Below are 21,729 nucleotides of genomic sequence, written 5' to 3' on the forward strand. Positions count from 1 at the left end.
AGTAGCCATGTTCGTCTGTAACAGCAACAACAATGAGGAATACTTGTGGCACCTTAGAGACTAACAAATGTATTTGGGCATAAGTTTTTGTGGGCTAAAACCCACTTCGTCAGATGCATGGAGTGGAAAATACAGTAGGAAGATATATAGATAGATATATATCTTCACATACAGAGAACATGAAAAGATGGGGGGTGCCATACCAACTCTAACGAGATAAATCAATTAAGGTGGTCTATTATCAGCAAGAGAAAAAAAACTTTTGTAGTGATAATCAGGAAGGCCCATTTCAAACAATTACACAAACTAAAAACTATTTCCCCGTGCTAATTTCCCCTCCTAATGTTATTCACAACATCTTGTCAACTGTTTGAAATGGGCCATCCTGATTATCACTACAAAAGTTTTTTTTTCTCTTGCTGATAATAGACCACCTTAATTGATTTGTCTTGTTAGAGTTTGATATGGCAACCCCCATCTTTTCATGTTCTCTGTAGAGATATAGATCTATCTATATATCTATAGATAGATATATAGATATCTTTCTACTGTATTTTCCACGCCACGCATCTGATGAAGTGGGTTTTAGCCCATGAAAGCTTATGCCCAAATAAATTTGTTAGTCTCTAAGGTGCCACAAGTACTCATCGTTCTTTTTACTGATATGACTGAGTCAGTCCCACTAAGTCAAAAGGGACTACTGACACAAGCAAGATTCTATATAAATTAAATAATTCAGCAAAATGTAGCAAGACATTTCCAAATAGTCAACCTGTGTATTATTAGAAAACCTCCAACTTGCACACTAAAATTAAAAGCCTAAAATAATTTGTGTACCAATCACACATTTAAACAGTGTGTCCTTTAAGTAGAAACAGGACAGAATATTTTATCTTAGAACAACATGGACCAAACTCGGCTCACTGCAGATAATATATTATGGAGCTTTGTAAGACTGAGTGTTAGTAAGTAAAAGTACAGAAATCTATATCTAGCCACTTGGAGTGACTTCAACTGACAGGGAAATGTGGGCCAGTCCAGACTAGACAAATGTACCTACAACACACCAGAGAGCTCTTTTCAATGTGGTGGCTTGCCTAGACAGAAGGAGGGAGGAAAGAGTTCTGATTCTAAACACAAGCCAGCATGATCATTCTTTTATAAATAACTTTCCAAGGCTACCAGATTTCCCCTCTTCATTTTCAAGTGGCAATGAGGGAAGCATCAGTAGGCTGGTCAGACAGGACTCTCTCTCTCTAGCTAAACCTGAAGCTAGCAAGTGCCAGCAGCTAAAGATTAAAAGATTAGATCTTCCTGTAATGATGTCTAGTTATTTTTCCCTAGAACACAATTATAAAAAACATTAGCCAACATACTGTTAGTTAACATTTTCTTTTTGAACAAACATATTTGTTAATGATGGGGCCTTATGTCTGATGTACAGGACAGAACACTGCTGTGTGAATTCCATATTTTTATGTATATCTATTTTATATATTTTACATTAAGTATATGTCTACAATATGCGTATATAACATCTCTTTCACACTCAAGGCGGGGTGTGTGTGTGAGAGAGAGAGATAGACACATTGCACACACATACTCCACTAATACAGCTCAGAGCTTGTAAACACTTGATAAAAAATTAAAAAATCATAAAATGCAAAAGGTAAGATTTCAATAACAACAGCAGGGAAGAATTTGGCCCAGGAATTACAGCAATACCTACTCTGATTACAGAATGTTAAATTGTGAAATGCAAGGTCTGCTTTATTTACACCGGCTTAATTAATACTTAATCTACACCTGCTGTATCTATTCAACCAGACAATCCCACCCTGGCATTACACTTAATGCTTTTAGACTTCCCTTGCACTTGACTTCACACATATAAACAGCATTACTATTGTTTTGTCATCACATTTACTGTAGGGCATTTTAAATTATAGCTAAATTCTGTTTGTTTTTATAAATATAAGTCCAACCACAGGCCAAAATGGGAGAAAGAGGGGGGCAGAGGAAGTATCTAATTGAAAAGAAAAAGATGGTGTTTAGACCAGTGTTATGATGCATGCCAGTCACAGCTCTTTATTTAACAGATCTGAAATGGTTATCTGACCCTGGGGCATAATTCTATTCTATCCACTCAAATAAAAGAATACAATCATATGCAAACTATGTTGGCCTAAAACTGCTATGGCAAAGTGTAGCAGGAATACACATGATGAAATCTTAACACAGTAACTTGGACACAACTATATAAAGGCCTAACCCAAAGCCCACTGAAGTTAACAGCAGCTGCTGCAATAGAGGCAGCCAGCAGCGGGTGACCAGATATTCTGTAGGTGTAATGTAAGGTGGCGATCTTGTTTCACTAAAATCAACCAGGCACTAGGGCAGTCCCAGTAATCCAGGACACCTGTTCAATCTAGATCCAATTTCTCAAATATGAACTCACTTTTAAAGGAAACACCATTAAGAGATATTGAGTTCTTCCTATCTCTTCACATTTCTACGTGAAAAGCTTGAAAGAAAATCTATTCACAATATCACCATCAGCTGCTATATGGGTACCAGGGGCGGGGGAAGGGCATGGGGGGGGGGGAGGAAGCACACTTCACTAGAGATTAAAGAAATATAAACCACAAATACCAGACTCAGTACAATAAAACCCTGTTCAACCTTTGATAAACATCTGGCTGTGTATTATTTTTAATATTATAGATTGTAGCTTTAAGTAAATCATAAATAGAAGGCAGCACACACACCAAGGAACATGTTTATTTGGGAAAAAAGCTTTCATTAATAAGAAATATGGCAAGCTGCCATCTAATATAACAAAAGTCCATTGGTGCAGGCGAGGCAGGGATAAAAATCTTACAAAACGAAAAAGCACTTCCTAAAAAGGATGCCAAGCAGAATACTAACAAAAATCAAAAATAATCTGCGTATGTAGAACAAGTAGCAGAACTGTAAGTGATGAAGCTGTAGACAAGTTGATCACCCTAAGCAAACGTTATTATTTGTGTTTTGTTAGTGTCCAGAGGCCCCAAGCAGTGTAGCTCCTTCCCCGCCACCAGCGCTTTTACAGAACAATGTACAAACACAGAGTGAGAGACAGCATCTGCCTGGAGGAGTTTACAATCTTAAAAAACTCATTTGAGGAAGGACATCAGACCAAAGAGAGTTTCAATTCTACTTCAAATTGCACTGCTGCCCCTTCTCAGTTCTCACACTCCTTGCTCATTCAGTGATTACCTTTCAACCACTTTATTAAGGCATCCCGCATGGCAGAATGTTTAACTTAAGAAGACCCATCATGGTTTATTTAACTGTTTACTATTACTTCCATTAATCATAGGAGGAGGTTAAACTTGCCTAAAGCTACAAAGCACCAGGCTAGCAGAACTCAGACACTCAGCTATGTTTGTCTTGACTAAAAGATTGAACAAAATTACACTAGAAACCTTGGGGCTCATTGAAACTGGGGTGGCATAAGACAAGTTTTGTCCATAGAACCAGTTTTTATCTATGGCTGGCTAGGAGTCTGTGATCTTTCTTCTCTGATACAGACCTTACCATTGTTATCTATGAATATCCCTGCAGCTGCTTACCCGTGAGGACTGCCCAGAAGGTTAAGCAAGTACAGAATGCCACAAGCACACCTCTTGAGTCCATCAGGACACTAGGTCCATGTCTACACTTACCGGGGATTAATGCTGCTGCGATCGATGCAGCAGGGGTCAATTTCGCAGTCTGGTGAAGACCCACTAAATTGACTGCAGAGCGCTCTCTGGTCGACTCTGGTACTCCACCAGAACGAAAGGAGTAAGATAAGGTACTGACTACCTCTTCCATGCAGCTGAGAATAGCAGTTTCCTTGCATGGGCCTTTTCTAGACAGAAGAGCAGACGGTTCTCATTGGAGGGCTCATCTCAAACTTGCCTTTCCTGACAATAGTCCAAAGCCTGAGCTTGGAGGCCATAAGGGCACCATATAAAGTTTACCCGATTAATCAGATTTGTCATGCTAAGGGGGACGGCCCCTTTTCAGGCAGATCAAACGAGGGAAATTTTATTGCCATCTTTATTGGTGACAAGATTTTTCTCTGTTTCATTTGTTGTTTACTATAAAGCAGCCAGATGCTATTGGGATGAATGCTGCAGAAATACTTGTAACAACACTGGGAGCGCTCATTTAACTATGAGCATGTAAAAACAATTATGTAATTTTGCCCAAAAGTCCATCTTGTTGACCTCACTTTGGAAACAACATATTTAGAGTTAGCAGTGCTATTCTAGCATCATCCAGGATACCAAAAAGTTACAGCTTTGTTTATTACATTGGACCCCCTGAAGCTCCCCTTAAAATCAATCTAAAACTCTCACATTTAAACTAGGGATGTAAATAGCACATAAAAAAGTAACAGTGTAACCTATTACAATTCTATTGGTTAAACCGGGGACTAACGGGTACGGGGGATACTGCACCACTGCCATATTTTACACGGGGCTCCACTGCCACCCCCGTGCCTGGAATCCCAGCTGCTGCCCCCACACCTGGGATCCCGGTGCGCCCAGATCCTGGCTGCCAGTCCTGCACTCAGGGTCCCGGCATACCTGGCATCCCAGCAGTCGGGACCCCAGGCACGTGGGGCAGCAGCCAAATTTAATCGTTAAGTCAAACTGATAAGCATCAAGTTTATTGGTTATCCAGTTAAAATTTTACATCCCTAATTTAAACTCTACATTCTACATAGCCTGCTACATTTCTACTCAGCACTAGAAGAGCTCTTGAACCAACATGCCATCCAGGGAATCCACTTCCTATTGTGTTACTAGTTGGTCAGAGACTCACACCAAGATTCTGGTGGACCCGTGCTGTGAGGTAAGTAAGAAGCACAATTTGTGTGAGTGCCTAGGAAACAATAAGGAGACAGGAAATTCAAACCAATGCTTTTAATAAAGTCACAGGTTAAGAATAGATAAATAGCTATATGTAGTTCAGGTGAACTGCATAACTCCACATTAGAGAGACCAGGTGGGTGAAGTACTTTCATTTACTGGATCAAGTTCTGTCTTGTCTCTCTCACCAACAGAAGTTGGTCCAATAAAAGATATTACCTCACTCATCTTGTCTCTCTAATATCCTGGGACAGACATGGCTACAATAACACTGCATATAACACTACATTGTCACATTTCCTACTGTAAAGTAAGAGTGTTGGCACACCAACGCATCCCTTACTTGTTCTCTCTCTCTCTCGGACCCAGCCCCTCTTATCAGGGTGCACACTTTCTGGTTGCCGGCCTGTAAACCAGCACCCACTCCTGGTGAAAGTTCTCTATCTTATCCTCACATATACTGTGCAGTATGCAGCAATAACATGAATGGCACTATACACGGTGGCATCTGAACAGGTCAGAAGGCAGTACCATCTTGCCTTCTGTTGGCCAAATGCACATTCCACCACTGGCCCTTTAAGGGGAATCAGGGCCGCTGTCTAACAGTGACTGCCTTCCTAAGGCTCACCATGGGGTAGATGACTGCCCAGGTGGCCAATTAACAGTTCATTAGTAAACAAGCACCTGGGCCTAGTCTAGTACAGCTTAGCCAAGCTCAGTTAGGGGAGGCACTCCTTGGGAGAGAGGACGCTCTTGAGGAGTGCAGTAAAGCAAAAAATTGTCTCCTAGGGCAAGCAGCCTGGAGACAGGCAGCTCTCTGGGGAGCCTAGCAGAGCAGGGAGAATTCTGGAGGGAGAGCTGCAGTTGGCAGGCATCCAGAGGGGCTTGGCCTCAACGGGGCAAGCCCCCCAAACAATGGTAGGAAGTCTGGCCTGTCAGGAACTACAAACTGTTCTTGGGAAGAACTGCCCTTAATAGACTTCCACGAATCCTGATTCCAGAGAAGGACTCTATCCAGATAGCAGCAGGAAACATGACTCCAGGGACGGAGACCTGAGCATAGAGGACCCAGGTGAAGAGCCTGAATGGAGACAAGCCGTGGACTCAGGTGGGATCACCTGGGATTGACTCAGTCTCTCAGCTAGGAAGCTGGGACAAAGGTTTTGTTTATACTTGGTGGCGGACTTTCTGGTAAATAAATGAGAACCCTACAAAGAGGGTGCCTCTTAATAGTAGAAGCCCGTTTGAACTTGGCTGGAGCAAAATCAAAGCAGGCCTCACCAGCGGAACCACACCTGACCCGAAGGAAATGCACTGGGGAAGTCTGCACTGCACCACACCACCATCCTGCAGCTGTTCAGCATGCAATTAAACATTCTTCTGCCAGATGCTCTGAAATCAGGAAATGTGTTCATGAGCCAGGGCCATAGAGGCTAGGCTGGGTCTCCTAAGTAAAATGGGCACAGATACCCCACTGATAGCCATATTATTGGGAGGGACTAAAGTGCTTTCTTGCCCAAATATGTAAATGCCAGATCACCAGAATAACCTGCCGTCATGCACAGTGGCGGAGCCAGGTTTTGCAATTAGGGGGGCGATGGGTCATTGGTGGAGGTGACCCCGTGTTCTGTGTTGCAGCACTTGGAGCAGGGAACTGGCCTCAGTCCAGTAGACAGGAGCCACCATTTCTGGGTGAATGTGGAACAGACTTATTCTCCAGCTCCATGTGACAGGCACCACACATACACCTAAAGGCTGCTGTGGGGGGCATTTGCCTCCTACTAGCTCCCGCACTGTTCATGCATCTCACCATATTGATGTTCAGGAAACCTCTGTCTGAGGTCAACCCAGGCCTGCATAACAAACAAGTAGCATCCTTTTAGTTTACATATTCACGTGCACCTTGCAGTGGAGGGGGCACATATGTGCCATCAACAGTCCCAGCATAGTTTGGGAAGCCCCTTCGCTCAAATCCCATTACTATTTCAAAGACATTAGAAATTTTCACCACAGCAATAGCCTTGCAAACCTCCATCACCACAGGGCTGACCCTGGACTTGCAAATGCCAAACTGATTAGCCATTGACCTGTAGAAGTCTGGGGTAGCCAGCTTCCAGATGGCGATAGCAGAGAGAAATAGGAGAGAAATGTTACTGTGACTGTTCCTTGTTCTATGTCAGAGGGTTTGTTTCCATAGTAAACTACAGGCGTAACATACTTTCTCTGAGAGCACCACATTCTTTGGGCTTGGGCTAGTGCAGACCATGTCGTTCCACCTGACACGCACATTGCCAAGTTGCAGGTGTAGTTCTGATTAGGACAGAGCAGTAGCCTCTAGCTTTGTAGCAGGCTTTGTTCAGAGGGTCTTTTGGGCAAAAAAAAAAAATAAAAATCTGAATATTAAATAAACATTTAACATTTGGTTAAATTCTGCTCTCATTTACAACTATGTAACTTCATTTCAGCTAGTGGGGTCATAAAAGTGCAACTAAAAATTTGTCCGTCCCTACACGTAATATAAAACGCAGAAAGAGTGCGTCATGGCCAGTTTCTCCGGGGTTTTGGGTGGCTGTTCAGAAGATAGTGAATTATTCAACTATTGCTAACATTATTTGTTTGGGTCTATGTAGGTGAAGCAACAGATGAGTTTACAAAGGCCTTGTTTACACTGCAAGTTTCAGCGCTGTAAAGTGGCAGTGTAGACAGTGCACCAGCTCCGAGAGCTGCACTCCAAGCGCTGGGAGCTACTCCCCTCATGGAGGTAGTTTTTTCACAGCACTGGGAGAGCTCTCTACACAGACACATTAAAGCGCTGCAGTGGCACCACTTTAACATTACTAGTGAAGACATACCCTTAGGACATACCCTTAGGATGCAGAATGGTTAGGCAGCTTTCATTAGGGAGTGAATTTCAAAGAACTGGGTAGAGTCGTCTCTTTTCATTTCTCCAAGCATTCCCCTAATGTGACTAATACCAAGTTTCTCATTACATACTGTGCAGCTTTGAATGTGATTAGTTACAGATGTCTGTGGAATATATTCTTTAATCCATATGAGTAAAGATTAAAATGTTCGTCCAGTACAGACTTCACTGTAGAGTCTCTGTACTCTGAGAGTGATTTCTCTTTAAGAAGGCTACAATTATCTAACTAGTGCTTAATTTTGGCCATTGTGTTTGAGTACCACTTCACATAAATTAAAAGAAAAACAATACATAAAACAGACGCATACAATTCTGTCAGTGGCCTTCCGTTTACAGATGAGACAACCAAGGATATAATCAAGTAGAGTATTATATCAGTTTGTTGATTATTGAACTCTTTTTTAAAAATGAGTCACCCTGTGTTCTTTCACTGACTTTGCCACTGACAACCATCATTCCAGGAATAGGCTTGCTGTGTTTTTTTTTGTTTGTTTGTTTTGTTTTTAAAGTGTTTAAGCCTTTTAGCAGATTTTCCCATAAGGGAAATAGATTATTTTCCCCCTCAGTTCCATTTGAGGACATGTGGTAAGGGAAAGGAAATAACAGCCTGTATATTTTAAATATTCAACTGTACTATGTACATCTTGAGATCCTTCCTGAAATACTCAGTGTTACTTGCCGCTATTTAGATATATTAAATATTGAGATATCAAGCAATTATACCTTCTTTTAATGTTTAATATCCACTCCCAAAAATTCCTGAATGGCAGCTATGTACATACACCCACTTATATATATGTACATCATGCTCAGGACACTGAGAATTGTGAGCCACTGTGTTACCTGTCTCCCTTACAAAGAGTGAGAGCATTGCTGCTGCTAAGCTCTGTGTCTACACCCAGATACACCAGCCTGTCTGCCTTGCCAGCAAACTCTTCCAAATTCTGCCATCTAAACCTTGCCTTGCAGGTAACAATCAGTGAAGCCCAGGTCTCCAGAGATGTCCGTCCGCTTGCAGTGTCCAAACCCTCTCACAGAAATTATTAAATTTGCTGCCTCCAAAGAGAGAGAGTGCACAGCAACCGGCAGGTTAACTTAAGACTCACTTCACTTTAGTACACAGCACAGAGATGGTTTTGTAAGAAAATAAGATTAAGTTTATTAGCAAAGAACAGAGATCAGTGATACTAAGCAAGAGAAAAAGAGAGAGATTCGGGTACAAACAAAACTAACATGAAACACACTTTATAGTGAATAAAACTTAATCTTAGCAAGTTACAATCTTTGCCTAAGCAATTTTCTTACATCAAGTTACCAGCATCCTTAGCCCTCCAGATCCAGCTTTCACAGATTAACAGCAGGCTGTTGCCTATGTCCCCTAAGTAATGGATGCCAAAATGGTTTTGCTTTTATTTCCCAAAACTTATTTTCTGTCCCCAGTCAGGAAGATCTCTGCTGTTCCTCCTTTCCTGTTGACTGCTCATCTCCCTGCTGATTTGTATGTAAATGGAGCTTCCACTCTTTTGATTCCATAATACTTAAATTACACTGGAGACAGGTAGATAGCGACTGTTGGTCCTGTCTGGGAGAAAACGTGTTTCTCCCTTTGCTTGATCACAGACTTTAAAGCATAATATCAGTGGGTGTCCATAATTCCTCATGTAGTGTCAATGCATCCATTTCACAATGACATTAATCACAGTTGTGTCACCGGCTTTCATAAAAGACCTTACTCAATTTCTCCTTTATAGTACATAATGTTCTATACAATCAATTGATTCAATTGCTTATTCTTTCGGGTTTGAACCCCCTGTTTTCACCCTGGGATCTCTGGATCCTGATTGTCAAAACACAGTATAGGGAGAGCTGGTAATATTACGCTGACTAACACTTTCTACTACAAAAGTTTTTTGCAACCTTTTCTTTGAGAACCTACTCTGTTTGCAGCCAGCTTTTGAGGTTCTGCAGGGGAATGCCCAGAGGCTATAAATATGTCTTTTCTTTGTCCCATGAAATTCTGTTCAGCTTTTGCTGAAAAATAAAAACTGTTACAAATCACCATTTCCTTTCTCTTGCTTGTGCCTTCAGGAAAATTTTGGCAACATTCCAAAATAACTAAAAACATACAAACACTCTGAAGCTGGGATGATGCTACCACCAAAGCAGCACAAAATGTACTAAGACACATGGGGGCAGTCAGAGCAACTGTAACAAAGGGAGAAGGGGCTTTGCTGTCAAGACCCAGAATATACAACTTTAACTCTACCCCCTTGTGTTTATTCTGTATGGCTGTGGTTCTGAACCAGGGGTACACACCCCTGGGGGTACACAGAGATCACCCAGGGGATACATCAACTCATCTAGATATTTGCCTAGTCTTACAACAGGCTACATAAAAAGCACTAGCAAAGTCAGTACAAAAACTAAACTTTCATACAATGACTTGTTTATACTGCTCTATATACTATACACTGAAATGTATGTATAATATTTATATTCCAACTGATTTATTTTATAATTATATAGTAAAAATGAGAAAGTCAGCACTTTTTCAGTAACAGTGGGCTGTGACATTTTTATGTCTGATTCTGTAAGCAAGTAGTTTTTAAGTGAGGTGAACCCAAAAGGGGTATGGTAGTCTGGAAGGGTTGAGAGCCACTACTGAATGGTACCATCCTTAATTACATGATCAAATACTATTTTTTCCACAGGATCTTCTCTCATTTAATGCACAGGATGACTGCACCGGGGGGCAGAATTAAAGGTTGCTTGGCAAACTGTAAGTCTGGTGTTTTCTAACTTTTGACTGCTTCACTTTGCAACCTAAATAACATTCTTTGAATGTAGGCTCTTCAATGTAATTATTATATAATATTGGTTAAATGTCAACAGTGTACTTGGCACTGAAAAAGGCATAAAAGATACAGGCCCTACCCAAGGTGCTTATAGACTAAACAGATAACACGACACACACCAGAGATGACTGTGTATTCACTCATGTAGATTTTTTGTATAAAAAATACCAGAGAAACAGCTGTGCTGATTTTAAGAAATGTTTTCAGTGGTGAACATGAAAACATGATTAATACGGAACTGTATTGTGTCATGTCTTACCCATGCACCACATACTTTGGGTGACTATTTATGGCAGACCAAACAAAAAACAGTTATCTATGCCTACTCAGTCGTAACAACTGTTTCCTTTTCTAGAATTATATTTAACATTGCAAGTTAATCAGCAGACATTCTGTGCAATTAACTGAAAGATTATTATTGAACAAACATTGGCAATGAGCTCCACCTTGGACAAGACACAAATAAATATCACTCTCTGCCCTGCGGAGTTCACAGTATAAATCAGGGATCGGCAACCTGCGCCAGGCTGGTTTATTTACTTGCCGTGTCCACAGGTTTGGCTGATGGTGGCTCCCACTGGCCGCGGTTCTCCACTCCGGGCCAATGGAGGCTGCGTGAAGTGGCACAGAACAAGGGATGTGCTGTCCGCGGCTGCCTGCAGCCCTTATTGGCCTGCAGTGGCGAACCGTGGCCAGGGGGAGCTGCGATCAGCCGAACCTGTAGACACAGCAAGCAAATAAACCGGCCCAGCCCACCAGGGGGCTTACCCAGGTGGGCCACAGGCCAAAAGTTGCCAATCCCTGGTCTAAATGCTAAATAATAATAGCTAATAATAATAGAAAAATACTATAAGTGGTAGCTGTAACAGAAAAACCAAAAATATATCATCCACTGAAATGGAATAAATAAGCAGGACCATCAATATCTCAAAGTCAGTTAAATTGTAATTCATTTGTAATTGATGCAGTTTGTAACATGTCAGACCAACTGATTATTTGTATCTCTGTATTTTTACCTAACCATTTTAATTAAACTGAGAACAGCTTCATATTCCAACTCTCTTATTTGCAGGGTTCAAATACACAAGGAACCCAGGAATACCCATTATGGTGGAAAAGGTCAGTTCATAAAACAATAAAAACAAACAAACAAAATATCTGTCATAGATTCATGGCGTGTTCCATAACATCTTTCAAACAAGAGCCATGCTGTTTAAAAAAATATGTTTAGACATTAAGAAATGCCATAGGCATCTAAAAGACGTCAGTGTTTGCTGTTGCTATGATCCCCAGCAATGACTGAGTTGTGGGGGTGGAGGGCACAAAGTCCTCAAAAATGGCATCCTGTTTAGAAGTGAATACTTTAAAAATACAAATAAAATGAGTGATACAACATCCAGGATTCCTTCTCAAGAGACGTCATCAGAGGTCTAGAGTGTTTATAAAAAAGAACATTGTGAGTTATATTTGTGCTTCATTACAAATCAAGCTTTTACCCTGAATGCAGGAGCCTAAAGCTTTGTCTACACTGGAAACAGGAGTGTGAAAGAAACTCCTCCCCAAATGACAAAGGTTTTGCCAATGAAAAGTACTGGTGTGAACAGTGCTTTGTTAGCAGGAGTGCTCTCCTGCCAACAAAGCTACCGCCGCTTGTTGGAGGTGGAAGTTTTTTGTCGGCCAGAGAGCTCTCTCTTGCTGACAAACAGTGGCTATACCAGGGGTCGGCAACCTTTCAGAAGTGGTGTGCCGAGTCTTCATTTATTCACTCTAATTTAAGGTTTTGTGTGCCAGTAATACATGTTAACATTTTAAGAAGGTCTCTTTCTATAAGTCTATAATATATAACTAAACTATTGTTGTATGTAAGTAAATAAAGTTTAAAGTTTAATTTAAAATTAAATTAAAATGCAGAGCCCCCCAGACTAGTGGCCAGGACCTGGGCAGTGTGAGTGCCGCTGAAAATCAGCTCGTGTGCCGTCTTCAGCACACGTGCCATAGGTTGCCTACCCCTGGGCTACACTGTGCACCTTTTAGAGGTACGGCTGTAGCAGCACAGCCATGTCACTAACAGGTGCGCAGTGTAGACAAAGCCATAGATAGAAAGATAAAGCGAGAAGAAAATGATTGTACATCCTCAGGAAACAGTAAGGAAGTTTCACTGTTCTATAGTACCAACTGAGCAGAAGGGTTTGCTAACTAACAAGTACACATATGGGGGCCAAATTCAAACATGACTCTGAGTCTAAATTGATGTAATACATATCGTCCAGCCTTCTCTTCTATCAGCTTAGACTCGCATCTATTTACTGATGTGTAACTTCACCTTACACATCACCTCTGAATTTGACTCAGCAGCAATTCATTTGAGCTACAAATGCTGTACAACATATGGAGGAGACAAATAGGAAATAGCATGACTGAAGTATATAAAATGACAAAAGATATAAAAAAAGACAGTGGGATACACCTGTTTGCCCTCTCATAAAGGAGCAAAGCAGCATTCAAATGAAACTGGAAGGCACAAAACATTAAGTCTGAAAAGAAAACTCTATTTATTTGGGTATGCGTGTTTGTATTTTTGTTTGTTTGTTTGATGTAATGAATAAATTAACTTGTGCAACTCACCGCTACATAATATCAAGGCCAAGAGATTAGCAGGATTCTAAAAAGGATTAGACATTTATATGGGATGAGCATATCTAGGTAAATAAAATAGATCACAAATTTATAATGGGCGTGGACCTTCATTGTGTAAGGTTGTGCTAAGTGCCGGGTTTAGGAAGAAATTTCTGCGTGCAGGCAATTCTATAATTGTCAGTTACAGAGTGTCTTCCTCTGAAGCATTTGATATTGGACAAAGTCTGAGACAGGGTATGTGAGTAGGTGGACCATTCATCTGATACAATACTTTTATTACTATTCACATATTGTTTGATTTCACAAAATATTATTTCCCTGAATTTTGCAAACATGCGAACACTTATGAACTGTAGGTGGAAAGAAAGATTCAATAGCGTGTTCCTTCAATTAAGGTCTGAAAGAGCTCTGTCTACACTTCTATGATATTCCCAACGTATCAACGGAAGACAAGACTTAATAAAAAAGCAGAGAAAAAGTTTTTAAAGAGAAAGTTCTTATTTTTATACATCTTAAGGAGGCATAAAGGCCAAAAATCCAGTATTTCCTTTTAAGATGTAGTGCTATAAAGATATATACAGATATAGTCATATATGGTACTGTAAATAAAACTATTAGTAAAGCAACCAACAGACAAAAATCAGTTAGCTATAGCATCAATTTCCTAATATTTTTGTAGCATTTTAAAACTCGAAGAGATTATTTTCCAAAGAGTGCTTCATAGCCTTGTTTGAGGTCAGTTTCTGGAATGGCTCTAACTCCTCCAAAGACATGTGCAATTGTACCCATGAGCTACTGGAAATCCCCCACCTCCTTTCTCGGATCATGATTTAGGTCTCCTCAGATATGAAAATAAAATCACTCTCACTTATTATTTAATAAAATAGATTTCACAAGTAGGACTGTCATGAATCTTCCAAATCTCTGAGCACACAATCCTTCCTCTCACACAGAGAAAAGGATGTTCAATTCCACTCTACAGTACTTTGATGTCTAAAAATACAGGCCCTGCACTCAAACACTGATTATTCCAAACCTTCCCTTTTGTCAAACACTTCCACAATGTTTCCTGTAGAAGATATTCTATGAAGATCATGGATAGACTTGAGCCAGGTCTACACTAGGAGCACTTTCCCTGTATTGCTGTACAACATCAGCAAAGTGCTCCTATGTGAACAGAGCTTCTACCAGCAAAACCGTGATTTTGCCAGTACAGCTTATTCCGGCCTCACGCCAACCAAATAAGTTATACTTGGAAAACTGCATTTGCCAGTGTAAGTGAGCCTATACAAAGGGCTTTTGTCAGCATAGCTCTGTGCAGCAGGGATCACACCTCCTTATACCCCAACCAACATAGCTATGCCAGCAAAAGTTTGTAGTGTAGACTTTGCTCTAGTCAGGCACCTTTGACCTCAAAGTCACTCAGTCTGTGGGTTCTAAGTGCTAGATTTGTGAGATATGTCACACACTTAAACTCTATATTTAAAATTCTCATAAAAGTCTTTGCTTATCGTGCATGAACTTTTGAACAGATCACACAATACAAATTACACTAAAATATTTCTTACTGAGCTAGTTTTCCAAGATACAGCAACTGTTAAGTTTTACTGGATTTTGAAAATCATTTCTGTTAAGGTCACATAAACATGCGTACTTAACTATATATACACAATATTTGGTTTCTGAAAATTCTCACACATCACCAGGAAACAAGTCATTAGTTCTGATGTGAAATCATATAATAATATTGGAATCAATAATAACATACTGAGATCAATATGCCTTGTTTGCAGTATGAAATGTAAACAAGGACTAGTTCAAACAGTAATTCTTTACCATTTGAGGAATATTCAGTTCTGGACAGTGTTCTTATTTACAAGTGTGTGTTGTCTACATTAAATCATCCCTCATAACATACAAAATGAAAAGACATTGTGATGGATTAGACCCCCTTTTGGGGATGCCACCAGATGTGCTGGGGTCCCACTGAGCCCGCCTGTACTACCAGCCTGGGTTTCCCTTACTTTGTGCTGCTGTGACAGGCTCTTAAGGCCCTTTCTAGCACACACACAGGCAGCGACACTCCCAGCTGTAGAATCACAGAGTCTGCCATTAGCTCTCTGTGGGAGGGCTCAGCTAGGGGAATGCCCAGCTCTCCTGTGCACACACCCTCTGGAGTGTATACAGCACAAGACAATATAATTTTGGGTTTAGAGATCTATATAGTGCAAGCTCATAAAAATCACCCCCTCCCTCAGTGTGGATGGAGATATGCACAGCTCTTTGCCGCTCTCCACCCCCAGTTATGCACAAACTGGGTTTTGTAGTAAACAAAAAATAAGTTTATTAACTACAAAAGTTAATAAATTTTTAGTGATTATAAGGAATAGCAAACAGAACAAAGCAGATTACTGAGCATATAAAACAAAACATGCAAACTAAGCTCAATACACTAAAGAAACAGGTTACAAATATTAATTCCTTACCCTAAATGTTGTTACTAAGCAAGTTGCATTGTTTCTGCAGCTCAGAGTTTCAGTTATTTTTCTTTACAGGCTAGACTCCCGTCTCAGCCTGGACGTAGCTCTTGCCTTTCCCCAGCATAGTTCCTTTGTTTCTTCAGGAGCTTTTAGCAGTTTTTCTTCTTGGGCAGGGAGGCAATGGAGAAAAGCCCTGATTGACTCACTTTCCAGTCTTAAATAGGATGTACATAAGGTGGAAATCCTTTGTTTCCAGTGGAAAAATACCAGCAGTGTCCAAGGTGGTACTCCGTACCAGGTGCCATCATCACATGGCCTTGCAGTATTAAAGCAACCATGAGACAAGGTTTATTTGGTATGTCCACAGGAAGGAACTCCAGGAAGACCAGGGACCAGCATCTTCAAAGACCCATTCCATTGTCTTTTCTAATGGCCCATTCAGGCTGACTGCCTACTTTCTGGTGGGCGTTCCCCGAGTACACACAGTTATAATTGTTACATAGTTATGTAACCCCCAAAGAGATTACCTAGATTCCTGGGGCTCTGTCTGCTGGCAACTCAGGGAGCGGCACGCTGTCCCTGGTGGGGAAGGGGAGCGAAGGCAGACTTGGCTTCTCCTCTCCTGGAGAAAATGGAGATAATTTTCTCCAGAGGCGGTTAAAGACTTGCTGTCTGCCTCCTCGGCAGATTTAAGTTGTGCAGTAAGGCTTCTTTCTGCAGAACTTGCTTCCTTAGTTTTGAACGAGTAATGGGTCGCCGGGAGCAACCACATTCACTATTGTTCTCTTTACCTATTAACTGTCCCACTGGCAAGAGGTGGTTTCGGTGAATAGCCTGACAAAAAATTTTCCATTTTCCATCCTAAGGCGGTATACAGACAAGTCTGGTAGCTTATCAACCACTATGTAGGAGTCCACATTCCACCGGTCAGCTAATTTGTGCCTTCCAGTGAGACCTAGATTTCGGATTAAGACTTTGTCTCCTACCTGCAGATCATGTTTATGGACCCGACTATCATCTCTCTGCTTGATGGCAAGGTTGCTTTTTCTGGCTGCTTGGGAGGCCAGTTTGTAAGCTTCCCACAAGTCAAGTCTAAGACGCTGAATGTACTGGGGCTAAGTTGTTTCGCTAGCTTCATCAGAGGATATCCCAAAATATAAGTCAATTGGTAGTCTTGCTTCTCTACCAAACATTAAATTGTAAGGCAAAAATCCAGTGGACTCATTTTTAGTGCAGTTATAAGCATGCACAACGTAACTGACATGCTCACTCCATCAGGTCTTTTGGGATGGATGCACAGTTCCCAACATGTTTAGCAAAGTCCAGTTGAATCTCTCTGGTTGTGGATCTCCCTGAGGACGGTAAGGAGTGGTTCTGGACTTCCTTATTTCCAGGGTTTTTGTGAGTTCGTGAATTAGTTTGCTTTCAAAATCTCTTCCCTGGTCGGAATGGATTCAGGCAGGGAAACCATAAAGTATAAAGAATTTGTCCCATAAAATTTTGGCCATTGTACTGGCTTTTTGGTCTTTTGTGGGATATGCTTGGGAATACCTTGTAAAATGGTCAGTAACTACCAGTATACTGGAGTGCTTTTTTTTCTATCAGGCTCCAACAACAAAAAGTCAATGCACACCAATTGCACGGCTGCATCTGTAGCGATGTTCACCATAGAAGCTGCTTTTTTTGCAGTGGTTTTCCACAGTTGCTGTCATTTTGGGCCAATAAAACCGTCTTTGACCAATTCCAAAGTCTTGTCTACCCCCAACTGACCATGGTCCTCGTGCAAGGACTTCAACGCCCTCTCCTGGTATTCTCGAGGTAAGACCAGTTGTTTTTGCATATGGCCCCTTATAGTCTGGATGATCCAGAATAACAACCCTTTGTTGATCGCTAAACGATCCCACTCTTTTACGAGAAGAATTATGCTGGGGGGAAAGTTAGCCTTGGAGATGGGTTTTTCACCCTTTTCCACAGCTTCCAGCACAGGCCCAATGTCTGAATCTTTCCACTGAGCTGTTCTCAATTCAGTCGGAGTTAACTGGGTCTATTAAAAAGTCTTTAGCCTAACAAGGTTTGCATAAATTGTAGGTATAGCCTTGTCAGATAACCCCAGTGCTAAAAACTCAAGTTTGTGCACGGGATAGTGTCTTTCAGATGCAGTCAGCTCTTGACTGACTAAGGCCACGGGTTTCCATTGATTCTCATAATTTTGATAGAGAACTGCTTCTAATCCATCAAGACTGGCATCTATGTGCAGTTCATAGTGCTTGGTAGGGTCTGCAAAGTTTAACACTGGTGCAGTAGTGAGTTTCTCAATAAGGACATGGAAAGCATTGTTGCATTCCTCTGTCCAACGGTCCCCAAATGGTTTATTCACCTTGAAATACCTCTCAGGAGGACTCACAAGCTTATGTTGGGGTGATCTCTTCCACGTTGGGGGGTATCCCCTTGCCAAATCTTTGAGCAGTCTCACAATGGAGGAGTAATTTTTTTACAAATTGGCGGTAATATCCATGGAAGCCTAGGAAAGATTTTAAGGCTTTCAGGTCTTTGGGTATAGGCCAGGTGGTTAATACCTCAATCTTCTCAGAGTCGGTTGCCACACCTTCTGCTGACACAATATGGCCTACATGTTTTACTTGGTTCTGACAAAATTGATATTTATCAAGTGACAGTTTCAACCCACTAGCTTCCAAGCGGTCTAACGCTTTCATCAGACGAGCTTCATGCTCTTCCAGAGTTTTCCCCAAAACAATTAAGTCATCCAAATACACCAGCACTTCTAACAAATTCATATCCCCCACTGTCTTCTCCATCAAACACTGGAATGTAGCAGGAGCTCCTGAGATACCTTGGGGCATCCTCTCACACTGGTAGAATCCCAAAGGGCAAATGAAAACTGTTTTCTCTTCGTCTTCAGAGCTCATTGGGATCTTGTAGTAGCCGCTTCATAAATCTAAGACAGAGAACCATCTGCTTCCTGCTAGGCAAGCTAAGGCATCATATACTCTGGGTACAGTGTATTGATCTGGGATCGCCCTTTTATTCAGTGTGCGATAGTCCACACACATGCGCACAGTCCTATTTTTCTTCTGCACCACCACAATGGGGGATGCATAGGGGCTACGTGATTCAGAAATTATTCCTGCTTCCAATAGTTCTTGGATATGCTTTCTGACATCCTTAATGTCTGCAGGTGCCAGTCCTCAGGACCTCTCCCTAAAAGGCCTGTCATCTGCCAAACGAATGGTGTGTTCCACGTTAATGGCACACCCCACATCCCATTCCTAAGTAGAAAACACGTTAGGTCTCTCACTTAGCTGTTTTTTCAACCGGTCTTTCCAACTGGGAGATACAGGAGAATCACCAAAATTAAAAAGATCAGGATCCAATGCCTTACAGGACTTTCTGGCTGCAGTTGCAGGGTTCACAACACTCTCTACTCTATACAATTGTGCCAATGCCATTCCTTTCCTGATGGCTATGGGATGGTTGGTTTCATTTCTTACTCTTATCATAATGCCAGCTTCCTCCATCTGTAGTAAGGACAATAAACCTCTCTAAACCATCAGACCACTAGGGAGGTTATCTCCCTCAGAGGACTCCATCATCACTGTATGAGGAAGGCTGCTACTGAGCTTCTCAAGTTTTCCTCTCAAGTCAATCTCACCATGTGGGGGTATGGCCAAAACAGCTTTGAATACTCTTGCAACTTTCCCTAGTGACTCATTGACAGAGCTATCATGGTCACAATGTGTCGTGGATGAGCCCAGGGTTGGCTCTCACCATGGAGGGCGAGCCATGTCTAGGATCTTCTGGCCCAAACGATCACAAAGAGTGGCCAAAGCCTGGAACATGTTGCTGTTGGTTCCAATCAATATGGGAATGCCAGGTAGTGGATGTCATTAGTGCTCTTGGTAATTGTAGAGGGAAATATAAGAAAACCTCTCCACAGAGTTTATACTAACCTATTGGTATGACCAGCTATTCTAACAAACAAAAGCTGATACCCATAGTTTAGACATCAATAACTTCTCCCTCCTTAACAGATAAATATAATCCAACATACATTATATAAAAAAACTCCTTGACACCTAATGCACACCTTTGCATGGCAATGGCATTAAGAGGTTACAGTTTATTTAATGGCTGAGATGACACAACTGTGGATAATTAAAGTGCAAGAAGTAATCTTGCAAGTTGAGGATGCTCTCATAACGTACGTGCAAATGTGTGTGTGAGAGAGAGAGAGAGAGAGAGAGAGAGAGAAATGGATAGCATAAGATCATCTTGCTAAAAACTGGTCAGACCTATGTTACCTTACCTTACCTTTTTGAAGAAAAGAACTCTGTGTATTCTGCTCTGTCAAGTGTTACTAGACTAGGAGGGTTTTGTAGTAGCAGAGCAGGGTATTGAAGACTGAAATCAGGACACCTCAGTTCAGATTCCTATTTGTGGTTCTGCCCTCAACTTATATGACACTGGGCAAGTCACTTTGTTAAGTGTGGCTCAGGAAGGCCATCTTCAAAATGGAGATAACACTCCCTACCTATCTACCTACCAGAGTTATGACGTTCAATTAATGTTTGTAAACATGTAGATATCCTCAGATGAAAGGTGCTAATAGTAGTGCAAAGTATTATAATGTCTTTAAATGTTCAAAGAACTAGGAGTCATACATCATTTACCATTATTTTATTATCCACAAGAATCCCTCCTCTGCCTGAATCCATTTCTGGCATCCTGAATGGAAACATGCTACAAGGTCACTACAGGCATTTCTATCGGAAGACAGCCTCTGAGGAGTCCTGCTTCAGTGGTTTCCATTTCCAAGTTCCCTTCAGTCCACAGATTCATCCACCTTAAAGTAAAACTAACCCTTTCTTAAATCTCAGACTCATAATTGCTCCTATCTTTACTTGTTCCAATTGTGTGTGAAATGTTCTATTTATGGTCTTCTATGAAGAAAAACAGTCATGTTAATCTGTACCAGAACTGCAATCTTGGCTGGGGGAGTTTTTTATTGATCATTTTAATTTCTTGAAGCAGATCTGGCACCTAGTGGAGAAACCAGGTGGAATGCTGTTCTACAAGAATAATCCACAACATTCTTTCCAGAATAATGCACGACATTCTTTTTTCTTTCAGTTGCTTTACACAGTCAGGGCATGCCTCTATGCTCAATTGAAGTCAATGGAAAAGCTCCCACTGACTATAATCGTGCAGGAACAATATCAGGGATGATCGGAAGTTCCTTATGCAGGTTTACAAGATTTTTCTCTCCCTGATGATAATTTCCCTAGCTACTTCAATTTAATTCATGTATTCAGATAAAGACATTTCCTCACCTATGCATGAGGCAAGCTGACACTAGAAATTGTAAAAATGGATAGCTGTTATGCACCCTTCTCTGTATTACTATGTGACATGCTGAGAGCCGGTTGTCCATGTACCTGTTGCCTTCCCACTCCTGAGACTATAGAACTATGCCGGTCCAGGACATATATAATATCTAAAGAGCTCTGGGATCCTTCAGGATGATAGAAACTACGTACGCTTTAAATAGATGACTAACTTATGGCAAGAGTAGTAAAGAATTACTTGGTCATTACAACTTCTACCTACGCAATACCCTCAAAAAAGCTCTTCAGTGAAGAACAATAAAAAGTTATTAGCCAGTGATAGAGTTCAGCTTCAGTAATCAAGATAGTATCTTTTGTTTATTATTCTATTCCACAATATGTCAGTGAGGGATAAATTGGGGAGACTTACAAGAGAGCAGTGGGCAGTAGCTCTTGACTTAAACTGCCACTAATAAATGAACAGTCATTATATTTTATTGGCAATCCCATCATTAGGTCAAGGGCTCAAATCCACTTTCATTTGACATTTTGCCCTCAATTCTGAACATGCTGCTGATAATATTTCTC

At 41.1% G+C, this 21,729-nt stretch overlaps 1 protein-coding gene and 1 long non-coding RNA gene across 3 annotated transcripts in view; one reads left to right on the forward strand and one right to left on the reverse strand.

The window, feature by feature from the left end:
• LDLRAD4 (low density lipoprotein receptor class A domain containing 4) overlaps positions 1-21,729 on the reverse strand; it is a 234,892-nt gene that overhangs the window by 192,243 nt on the left and 20,920 nt on the right. The window lies entirely within an intron of this gene.
• LOC120398185 lies at positions 10,539-20,857 on the forward strand. Its single transcript, XR_005594233.1, has 3 exons — positions 10,539-10,606; positions 11,755-11,801; positions 20,509-20,857. It is a non-coding gene; the product is annotated as an uncharacterized LOC120398185 (long non-coding RNA).

The sequence above is a fragment of the Mauremys reevesii genome, linkage group 2 (genome assembly GCF_016161935.1).
Source record: "Mauremys reevesii isolate NIE-2019 linkage group 2, ASM1616193v1, whole genome shotgun sequence".
In the NCBI taxonomy this organism is placed as follows: Eukaryota; Metazoa; Chordata; order Testudines; family Geoemydidae; genus Mauremys; species Mauremys reevesii.